This window comes from Mustela putorius, unplaced genomic scaffold, assembly GCF_011764305.1.
Source record: "Mustela putorius furo isolate JIRA1106 unplaced genomic scaffold, ASM1176430v1.1 tig00000929_pilon_pilon_pilon, whole genome shotgun sequence".
NCBI lineage: Eukaryota > Metazoa > Chordata > Mammalia > Carnivora > Mustelidae > Mustela > Mustela putorius.
The window spans coordinates 5,923,781-5,935,003 of NW_025421520.1; the positions used below are offsets into that span (position 1 = coordinate 5,923,781).

The 11,223-nt window shown below is 51.4% G+C and overlaps 1 long non-coding RNA gene across 1 annotated transcript in view; it reads left to right on the forward strand.

The window, feature by feature from the left end:
• Window positions 1-10,895, forward strand: part of LOC101673336 — a 28,273-nt gene extending 17,378 nt beyond the window's left edge. The window contains exon 5 of the long non-coding RNA XR_006608492.1: window positions 7,049-10,895. This is a non-coding gene — a long non-coding RNA (uncharacterized LOC101673336). The remainder of the gene's footprint in view (window positions 1-7,048) is intronic.
• The last annotated feature ends 328 nt before the right edge of the window (window positions 10,896-11,223 follow it).

The following is an 11,223-nucleotide window of genomic DNA, read 5'->3' on the forward strand; positions in this document are numbered from 1 at the left end:
GGTGGGGGGGGGGGGGCGGCGGAGGTTGTTCCTTTTCTGGATAGCAAAAGGAAAGTCTTACTAGGAGAAAGCTTTTACCCTTCCTTCCCTTTCCTTTCTACTTAGGAGATGGGTGTGAGGCCTGGAAGTGCAGCAGCCATTTTGTGACAATGAGGATAAAAGTCATTCCCAAGGAAGTCAGACAAGAAGCTAAAGAGGGGTCTGGCTTCTTGATGCCATCCACGAACTGGTGTGCCAGCCCTGAACTGCTTTCCCTGGCTCATTATTAGAAGAATAGGTCCCTATCTGTGTAAGCCAAGGTCGGCAGGACTTTCTACAATTTACAGCAGAAGAGTAATACAGTTCCCGATACAGTTTCTAAGTGGAGCTTCTGAGCTAGCAAGGCTGAGAGTAAGACTCTAGAACGTGGTTAATTCACAAGGTGATGCAGTTACGATGCTTTTTGGTATTTGGTTACTTTAATTTCAGCCTGTACCTGTACCTCTCATAGATCCCTTCTTTTTAGCTTATCTCTTAACTCCAAGAGAGAACCCGGTAGGCAAAATATTCCTGTGATGGGAACTGAAACTACCATGTCAAATGGTAACACCTGCCCTGACGCCAGCAAGACCCGGAATGACTGACCCCAAGACAATGATCCACCTGACCTTTCCTGCAAAGCCCCACACACCCTCTGACCTTTGCTCTGCATTTCCCCTCTATAAACTCAGATCATTCCTAGCACTTTGGAGACAATTCTTGGGACATTAGTCCACAGTCTTCCTGGTGCTGGTCTCACTGAAATAAATTCCTTTCTTGTTTCACCACTGCTTGGCCCTCTGCCTTTGGATTTTTTTTTTTTTAAAGATTTTATTTATTTGTCAGAGAGAGAGAGGGAGAGAGCGAGCACAGACAGACAGAATGGCAGGCAGAGGCAGAGGGAGAAGCAGGCTCCCCGCCAAGCAAGGAGCCCGATGTGGGACTCGATCCCAGGACACTGGGATCATGACCTGAGCCGAAGGCAGCTGCTTAACCCACTGAGCCACCCAGGCGTCCCTGCCTTTGGATTTTGTTGGTGGTCAGTGGCTAAACCTAGTCTTCTGGGAGTGCAGAGCCATGTACCTGGGGCCCTGGGAACTACCCCCTGACGATACCTCTCGTTTTTTTCTTCCCATCCTGAATATAACTCATTCATTCTATGAAAATTCAGTTGAAATAGTAAATCATGAAGAATAATGAATAAAGAAAAAAAATCATTCTCAAGTCTGCCTCCCAGAGATAACGGTAGTGACGTCTTTCCGAATATCCATGGGTCTCTCTATATAATATGTTCTTCACATAAATGGGATTACATTTTGTAACTTGCCATGCATTCCATAGTCGTGGGCTTCTTTCCAGCAATTTTGCTAAGAAAACCCATTTTCACTCCTGTCTGATTATATATAGACCTACATTATTAATTAGAGCTATCTTGATATTTAAATATTATTATTTAATTAGTTGTACTATAATTTAGTTAACCAATCTTCATTGGTATTTATTACTATTATTATTTAGAGAGAGTGTGAGTGGGGGAGGGAGGGGCAGCGGGTGAGGGAAAGAGAAACACAGGCTCCAAGCCCAGCACACACCCTGATTCGGGGCTCGATCTCATGACTCTGAGATCATGACCTGAGCTGAAATCAAGAGTTGGATACTTCATCAACAGAGCACTCAGGTGCCCTGGTATCTAATTTTTGATATTATGTACGGGGATGCGGTAAAAGCTCTTGGATAAACATCTTTGAGGGCTTTTCCAGTTATTTCTGAAGGAGAAATCCCTAGAAGGGGGTGTGTTCACTCAGAGAGTCATGCACAGTGAGAGCCTCACCTGGGCTCTCCAGCCACACCACTTCCCACTGTGTGATCCTTGCAACCCAAGGTCATTTGGACAAGGTCATGGCTCTCTCTACAGGTCTAAGCTCTCTCATTCGAAATGGGCGCTGACACAGCTCTGGGGGTGCGCTCATCCCTGCCTTTCCTCCAAGACACGCCCTAACAATTGTTCTAGTTTCCACCCCGTTTTTAAGCTCCTACTGTGCGCTGCACTTGTCCCTCCTCCCCCAGATTAATAGGTTGAAATCCTCATGCCCAGTACCTGAGAATGTGACTGTATTAGGATACAGAGCCTCTAATGAGGTAATTGAGACAAAACGAGGTCATATGTGTGGGCCCTTAAGTCCAGTATGACTGGTGCCCTTGTAAGAAGAGAAGGTTAGGACGGAGACATAGGCTGACTCAAGACCATGTGAGGGAGAAGTAGGCCACCTACAGCGCAAATAGAGAAGCTTCAGAAGAAATCCACCTGCAGACCCCTTGATCTCGGGCTTCTAATAACTTCCGTGTAGGAAGCACTCAGTCTGGGGAACTTTGTTACGGCGGCTGTTGGAAGCTAATAGGACCCCCGTTCCCCCTTTTTGGGGAACCAGTCTCAGCAGAGGTCCCCTTCAATAGACCCAAATTCAGTTCAGTTTGGGCTCTGTTTATAAGGCAGTCTGTAAAAGGCTCAGCTTTCTGAGGGAGACAATAGTCAGAATGGATTTTCTCAAGAAAACCCCGTTATTTTCCAGTTAGGAGCTTATTAAGTAACAGTGGGACGTGGCCGTCAGTGCTCAGTCCCTTTGTTGAGGAGGACTCTGCCGGCCCAGGACTCCAGCAAACGCCACCCCTCCCCGCTCCGGAGAGGCAGACAGAAAGAGGTTAGTCTGAGGACCCTCTGTGGCTTTAACCACCCGCTTTCCGCCAGCATGGCTAGCTGCCTACTTTCTTTCTGCCCAAGGTGACTGACAGTGATAACAATGGATTTCAATGTCCCTGTCCTCATTAGGGAAAGGGAGAAGCAGCCTTCCTCTCTTCTCCCAGAGTTGTGGAGCAGTTAGCATGCAAATGTTGCTAATGACACAGTGTAAAACATAGAGACAAAGAGCACCCCATAGCCCTGGTATCGCTTGTTCTAATCTGCCTTAAGTATTTTGTGGAACATCCTAGGCGTGGCGGGCACCAGCCTCCCTCCGTGATGGTTTGCAGCAGCCACCCCGCAACCCTCCCCTTCGGCAGGATCCCCTGACCTTGGCACCTCGGCTCCCTTTGTTTCTTCCTGGATAAGAGGAAAGGGAGATTTTCTTCTCTCGCACATTTTTCTCTTTTTAAAAACTGTGATCAATTACACATAACATAAAATTTACCATCGTCAGTGTATTTACCGCTCAGTGATACGAACGCGTTCATGATGTGCCGTCGGCCCCACCCTCCATCCCCAGAACGCCTCACTTGTAAAACCGAAACTCTGTCTCCATGAAACTCTAACTCCCCCAGCCCCCTGGCAGCCATCATTCTATTTTCTGTGTTTATGATTTTGACGACTCTGAGTGCCTCATCTAAGTGGAATCACACAGTATTTGCCTTTTTGTGCCTGGCTGATTTTACTCAGCCGAATGGCCGCCAGCTTCATCCGTGTGGCGGCAGGTCCAACCCATCTTTCTTTCCTGAGGCAGAATAATGGTTCACTCCACGTGTATACCGTGTTTTGCATATCGGTTCATTGGTGGACAGTCGTTTTGCTGTAACGCACATTTTGCTGTTGTGAATAGCGCTTCTGGGAATATGGTTGCCCACATTTCTCTTCCAGACTCTGATCTCGATTCTTTTGGGTAGGCACCCAGACACAGAATTGCTAGATCATACAGTAACTCTATTTTTAAGTTTTGAGGAAACACGATACTGTTTTCCATGGCGGCTGCACCATTTTACGTTCTCACCAAGAATGCACGGATGGATTTCTGTTCGTCTATACCCTCGGCACCATGTGCAGCTTCCTGTCTTCTCCTAACAGGTGTGAGGTGGTTCCTCACGGGAGTTTTGATTTACGCTTCCCTAACGCTTGGCGATGTAGAGCATCTCTTCATGTGCTTATCGGCCAGTCATGTATCTTTGGAGAAATATCTAGATGAGTCCTTAATCCAAGTTGGGTTTTTTTGGTAAGATTTTTAGTTTTGGGAGCTCTCTGCATATTCTGGATATTAACACCTCCTCAGATATATGATCTGTAAATATTTTCTCCCATTCTCTGGAGAATCTTTTTACTCTGGATAGCGTGTTTCAGTACACAAAATTAAAAATTTTTCATGAAGCCCAATTTGTTTATTTTTTTCTCTTGTGAACCTGTGACTTGGGTGTCCTGTCCAAGCAATCAGTGCCAAAATCAGTGCCGTGAAGCGTTTCTGTTTTGTTGCACATTGGTTTATGCTGTTCCCCAAGCCTTCTCTTACTCCCTCAGCATCTTCAAGACAGTGGTTTTAAGGTCTTTGTCTAGTGTGTCTGCCTTTTGGTCTGTTTCAGGGACAGATTCTGTTGGGCTCCTCTTTTCCTTTGAATGGACTATATTTTCCTATTTCTTTGTATGCCTCCTGATTTTGTTCTTTTTTCGCCCTTGAACACTGGACGTTTGAATCTAATAATGTGATAGCTCTGGAAATCTTCCCCCTCACCAGGGTTTGGTGGATTTTGTTAGCGTCGTTTTGTTTTTTATTGTTGTAGGCTGTCTCTGTGCCAAGATCAGCCTGAGGTGTAAACTCAATAGTCTTCTCAGGTCTTTTCTGAGCCTTGACCTGGACACACACCATCACCTTCTAATTTCCCTATATAAGCAGTTGTTTCCTCATCTTTAATGCCTGGCTCTGAAAGGGGAAAAAGTGAAAAATCAAGGGCGGGGGTAGGGGAGGGGGAGGGGAACCTACCATTTAAATCTCCCAAAGTCACTGCAGCCAGAGGGGGTTTGGGCTTGCAGCAACCAGGGGAGGTCGCAAGCAGTGCAGCTGTCAGTGATCAGATCACGGAGTCCCCCCCGCCCCACGTTTGGAAGACAGGGTCCTCTATGGCACACCCTGGCTTCACAAGGCTGTAGGCAAGCCGCTCCAGCCCACGTGCATGGACACTTGAGCCATTGGCCCCACGTGGCTACTTCACCACGTACTGGTTTTATTTTTTTTATTTTTATTTTTAAAAAATATTTTATTTATTTTTTGACAGACAGAAATCACAAGTAGGCAGAGAGGCAGGCAAATCACAAGTAGGCCGAGAGGCAGGCAGAGAGAGAGAGGAGGAAGCGGGCTCCACGCTGAGCAGAGAGCCCAATGCAGAGCTCAATCCCAGGATCCTGGGATCATGACCTGAGCTGAAGGCAGAGGCTTTAACCCACTGAGCCACCCAGGTGCCCCTCACGTACAGGTTTTAAAACTCAAATGGGGTTTTACACATAGGCTGTCCCTACTCGTGGGAAGCATCCTCCATCCCTGTCCTGGAGGGACCCAGTTCAGCCCAGATGGAGAGAGGTGACACCTGCCTGCTGCACCTAGACCTCGAGGGCGCACCTGCGGGGTACGGTGTGCAGACCGGAGGGCGACCGTGAGAGGACATGGCTGTGCGTCGGGCTCTCTTGAGTTTAATACTGGGACTTCCATTTACTAGCTGTGTGACTGTGGCGCGTCGTGTGACTCCTCCCAGCCTCGTCCCCTCGTTTGTAAAATGGGGGAAAGTACGAGCACCTGCTTCCTGGGCAAGCCCAGGGCAAGTTGTGAAATCCCCAAGAGCAGCTCGCTGGGACCCGGAGCTGCAAGCTATTGTCTCAGTAACCCTGAGAAGGAATAGCATTTGCACACTGAGGTCGTAGTTTTACAGAACGGTTAATGATATGCAAAACGTTCTTGATAGAAGGTTAAGTGCAAGCTACGCATTGACGATGACAGCGTTTGTTTAAAAATGTTCGGAAACTTGCGTAAGTAAAGACTGAGGAGAAGTGTATCGAGATAAGGGATTATAGGTGATTCTGAACAATCTGCTTTGTATGTTTCTTTGTATGTTTGTGTGTTTTCAAATTTTCCCCAGTGAGGCCATGATTACTTTTATAATCTTTGAAACAGGTTTTTTTTTTTTAAAGATTTTATTTATTTATTTGACAGAGAGAAAGATCACAAATAGGCAGAGAGACAGACAGAGAGAGAGATGAGGAGAAGCAGGCTCCCTGCTGTGCAGAGAGCCCCATGCGGGACTCGATCCCAGGCCCCTGGGATCATGACCTGAGCCAAAGGCAGAGGATTAACCCACTGAGCCACCCAGGCGCCCTGAAACAGGTTTTATGGAAACAAAAAATTCAGTGTGACTCAGCCGCCAAGGCTGCCAAGAAGGTTTATGCGTTCTTTGGTCGTGTTAGTGGGAATTGGGTGTCCAGAGTCAGAGGGACGCCCGCAGGGTGTGGTACGGGCCAGACCCTGTCGAGATCAGCATTCTGTTTTGCCCTGGGCAGAGGTAACCATGGGGACCTTAAATGTCAGGACCCAACAAAAATGTGCCAAGTGTACGAAGACCTTTAAATCTGAGGAAAGCAGGGACAGTGGCCTGGGAGCCGCTGGGGAGCCCCAGCCTGGTGGGAAGCCTGATGGGGGAGAGAGAGAGGGACACAGAGATAGGGAGGGAGACAGACAGACAGATAGAGGGAGGGACAGCAATATCAGCTTGGGGAGGGGGCTTCTGTTGGAGTCCCCCGGCACTGGGACTCATTCATTGATCGTCTCATGCCTGCTGCCCGACACGTACTTCCAGACACGGTGCTTCCCTGCCCAACCTGGAGGTTGAGTCGCAGCCACTGAATTCTTATAGACCCTGCCCATTGCCCCGTGGTCCTTGGATCTGACCGATGGGTGTCCTTCCAGGGAGCTGGCAGACCAGCAGGAGGGGCAGAATTACCCCCCCTGAGCTGGGGTCCACTGCACCCCTGGGGGGGCCTCAAGCCCCGCAGTTGGACGACTCCCCCCAGACGAGGATGAACTTTACCCCCAAGGGCTCAGGCACAAGGGCTGGGCCTCCACCGCTGGCTGCGCCCCCGACCTGTGTGCAGAGGCTCTGTAAGTCAGAGTACATCTGTCCTTCCGCCCTGGCTGGTCGCCTAACCTGCCTTCCCTGGTAGCGATGCCCAAATAGGTTTTCAAAGCAGTCTCTGCTTCTCAGCCTTTTCAAGCTGTTTCCTCACTTGCAGCCGAAGAGGTCCTGCATGATGCAAAACGACAGATGGCGGAGGCGGACAGGAGCTACAGAGAGAGGCTCCCGGGAGAAGGCGGCCTGTGAAGGACCTTGTGAAAGATGTGTGCCCTAGAGGCCCAGCGCCTTGGCCGGCCAAAGGCTGCTGTCCCTGCTGGCTCTCTCTGTCTCTCTGTCACTGTCCCTGTGGCTCTCTCCCATTTTCTCAGCCCCAGTGTCTGACCTTGGCCCCTCCTTTCAAGGTTCCTTCTCCACACCTCTTCCGCGTCCCAAGCCTCCAGAGAGACGTCCCCTCGGTCCGCCCACCCTCAGTTCACCTGCCCCAGCTTACCTGCCACCCTCCCATCCCGAGCTGCCCTTTCTCCCATCCGGGGGTCGAGCCCCCGCCCCATCCCAAGTCTTCAATGACAGACCCCCCCCGAAGGGTGCTGGCCTCAGCTCCAAACCCAGGCTGAAGTCCCACCCGCTTCCCCCCCTTCTCGCTTCTCTACATCCCCTCAACACGCCCAGGTCCCTCACCTCCTGGATTGTTCTGGAATGTGCCTCCCAGCCTGGTTCTGATCTAGTCTCGGACTATCTCTTGCTTGACCGTTCTCAGACTTCCAAATGACCTCTCCGCCTCCAATCTTGTTCCTGCCCAGCCCACCCTCCTGGGGGAGATCGCACAATCCCATCGTACCTCTGCCTCCCCTGGAGGGGGGCCCTGCCAAGCGCCCCAACAGCCGAGAGTAAATCCCGAGACTGAGGCCGTGCGCCTCCCCGCCTTCACAGCCACACCGGTTCTTGCAGGTTCCGGCTCAGAGTGTGACATCTCTGTCCTCTGGGTCTCTGCTCAGGCCGTCACCCTCCGAGTCCTTCCCTGCCTGGTCCACTCTGCCTCGTCAGTGAGACAGACTTTTTCCCAGACCGTTCTTCACGGCCATCTGCACCCCGGCCACATCCAAGCACTTGCGGAGGAAGAGTCTCTACCTTTCCACATGGCTTCCGGTTATTTCCTCCGACATCCTGGCTTCCCACTAAGCTGCAGGTGCATCAAGGGCTGGGGACTCTGTACTGTGGCTTAGAGCCAGGGCGCCCCCATTTTCTGCAAATGCCCAAGGAACCCATGGGGTTCAGGAAGGAAGGAAAGGCCACCGAGCCCTGTGTGGCCGGGCCACCAGGGCATGGTGGGGTGGGCCGTGAGTGCCAGGACCAGGATGAACGCTCTGCGGGAGTTCCGCTGTTCCGCACCTGTCCTGGGTGCTAGGCTCTTCCTCCTCCCCCTGGACCTGGGGGCCGGGAATTGCCCTTAGGGGTCAAAGCTGCCTGGTCTTTGGAGAGGTCGCCAAACCTGGGACTTCCCTGTCCAGCCTGAGGGTCAGGAGCAGGTTGGGCAGCTCCCTCCAGCACAGAGAGGAGCTATCTTTCCCAGCCCGGAGCCGGAGGCGTCAGAGCAGAGTGGAGATGCATCACCCATGAAGTGCTTGCTCTGTTTCAGCCCTGGGAGGGTCCCCCCGGGGTGGCAGAAGGAGCCCCGGGCTCCAGCCTAGCAAGGCAGCCAGCTGAGCAGGCCAGGAAACGGTGCCGAGTAGCGAGAGCAGCCAGGCAAGCCCAGCTGTCCGGGAGCGCGGAAGTCGGCTGGGTGTTCTCCAGGCCCCGTTCTCACACGGCTTCTCTCCTGCGGCGGGAGGTCCGTGCCGATGGAGGAGACTGCTGGAGGCTAAGTACTTTCCGGGGCTGAGGCCGAGGGAAGCAAACTGCTGTCACAGTGTGTCATGGTGTGACTTCCAGAGAAAGCCTCTCGGGAAGTGACATTTGAGCTGACACCTAAAGAATGGGACAGGATCAGCTACAAAAAGGCCATGAGAGGAAGACTCAGGGAGAGGCAACGGGAGGTGCAAAGGGCCTGAGGTTCTGGTCCTGTGGGAAAATGCGGATGCTAACACCTACCTGCGCTAGTCAGCTATTACCATAATGATGCTGTGTAACAAGTAGTCCTCGGACTCAGCAACTGAGCCCAGAACCAGTCTTTCTTCTCAAACTCAAGGGTCTCAGATGGCTATTGTTCGGCTGATCCAGGGTGGGCATGGGTGGACCGCTAAGCTCTGGGCTATGGGTAGCCTGGGTTTGGACTGAGTTCAGGTGTGCTGCACCTCTCTGTTCTGGGACACAGGCTGAAGATGTTCTGGGGGAAGCTCTTCTTACCTTGACAGGCAAGGAGCCAAACCACACCGACACATTTAATGGTTCTGTTTATGTTCTGTCCACTAACATTCCATTGGCCAACGCACATCATGTGGTCTAGCTCAGCTTCAGTGGAGGAGGTGCATCCTGGAGAAACGTGAATATTTGCTACATCATGTAAAAGATTGTCATGTTTCATGTTTGGATTTCCCCCTGAGGACAGTGGGGAGCTACTGAGGCTTTGATCAGAAGGGGTGATATTGTTTGATGGATTTTAGAGTGATCCTTCTGGAAGCACAGTTGAGGATGGGCTGGAGGGGGTGAGACAGGGGCATATCTCAGGCTGGGATGATGAGCAGGAAGTCACCATGGGAAAGGCAAGGTGGCATGAATTCAAGAAACATTAAAAAGGTGGTCTATAGGATAAAGAGATGGAGTGTGGAGGGGAGGGAATTGCTCAGGACGGCTTCCTGGTTGTTGGCTTGGGGGACAGGGACGGGATGATGAGATCCTCCAGCTGGGGAGCACAGAAGGAGCAGGTGGCTGGGGCGAGGAGCAGGCTTGGACATGTTGGAGGTGAAGATCTTGTAGGACATGCAGGAGGATGGGCAGATCTTGCCCATTGGGAGGAGAAACTGGACATGGGACATGCATTTGGGAGTTATGTCAACAAAACTAGCCAGTGAAGGAGTCCTCAGTCATCCCAGTTTCCAGGGGTTGAAAGATGCTTTGCTGGTCTAAAGGAATTTTCAGTGGCGTACAATAACATGTGGCTGATGTCGCCAGTTCCTTTCAGCTCTCCATTCTCACATTCTTCTTCTAAACCGAACCCTGATATTATGTGGGGTAAAAGACTCCAGGCTCCAGCCTCCCTATGTAGCCAGTGAGTTGTAAGTGGGCGTATTGACTCTGAATTCTGGCTCAGTTCCTTAGAGCATAAGGCCATGCCTTTCTCTTCCTTTCTCTATCCTACAGCCTGGTAGTTAGATACGATGGCTGGAGCACAAGCAGCTACTTTGGGCTAGGAAGCTGGGAGCCATATCTTAGGTGGGGGCGATTAAAAGAAAGGCTGCATCTGGGACACCTTCATGGAGCTCCTATCCCAGCTCTGAGCTGCTTTTTACATAGAAACACATAAAACCTCTCTTGTCAAGCCGTTGTTATGTTTTTTCTGTTAAATTCAGCTGAACTTGGTCCTAATGAAAATACTATGATTCTGCGGTATTTGGTGAAGCTATAGCTTGCATCTGGGGGCATTTCCAGTTTGCCGCGCTCCGCATTCACCTCTGCGGGGCTGAAACGCCGGGGCCTGATGGAGCCGCCGGCGAAGGTGTGCTGCGCCACCTGGTGGACACACGGCACACAGCATCCTTTTCGTTGAAGGCACAACGCCGAGTTGGGAGCGGCTGTCTGGCTTTTACCAGCAGCGAGCTGCATCCGCTCGCTAATTTGATCTCAGCCTCAAGCCATCTTTTAGCCGGCGGCAAAGTGCGTGCTCCAGAGCCCTGAATGTCCGTGGACCTCCGGGAAGTCCAGGAATTCCTGAGTGTCCTGAGTCAGTCAGGTCTGATGTGCTCTGAGACGCCCCTGGGGGCTGATTCCAGCTGCCCAGGCTGGCGGTGCTCCCCCTCCCCCAGGTCGAGGGCTTCTGTACTAAATAAAGGGTTCCATGTGACCTCTCATTCTGCCGACTCTGGTCCCAGAGCAACAGTTAAAGCAGGAGAGGAGGGAGGGTGATGACTCACAGCCTTGCTGAGCAGGAAATGAACACCAAGGGAGCCTAACCTGGGAGCAGGCTGGAACAAATGGGTTTGCGGTCATTGGAGCTGTTGGCAAAGTGGGCTCCTGTGGGCGAGCTTATTAATGCTTCCTTCTGCTGACGGCTGGTTCGGACCCGAAATGGCCGGCACTGAGTTCAAACTGCAGAAACGAGTGTTAGAGTTTCAGCAGTTCCAGACATTTGGTGGCAAGACCCCTGGCACCTGGGCGCACAGGTGTATTCCCAGTGGG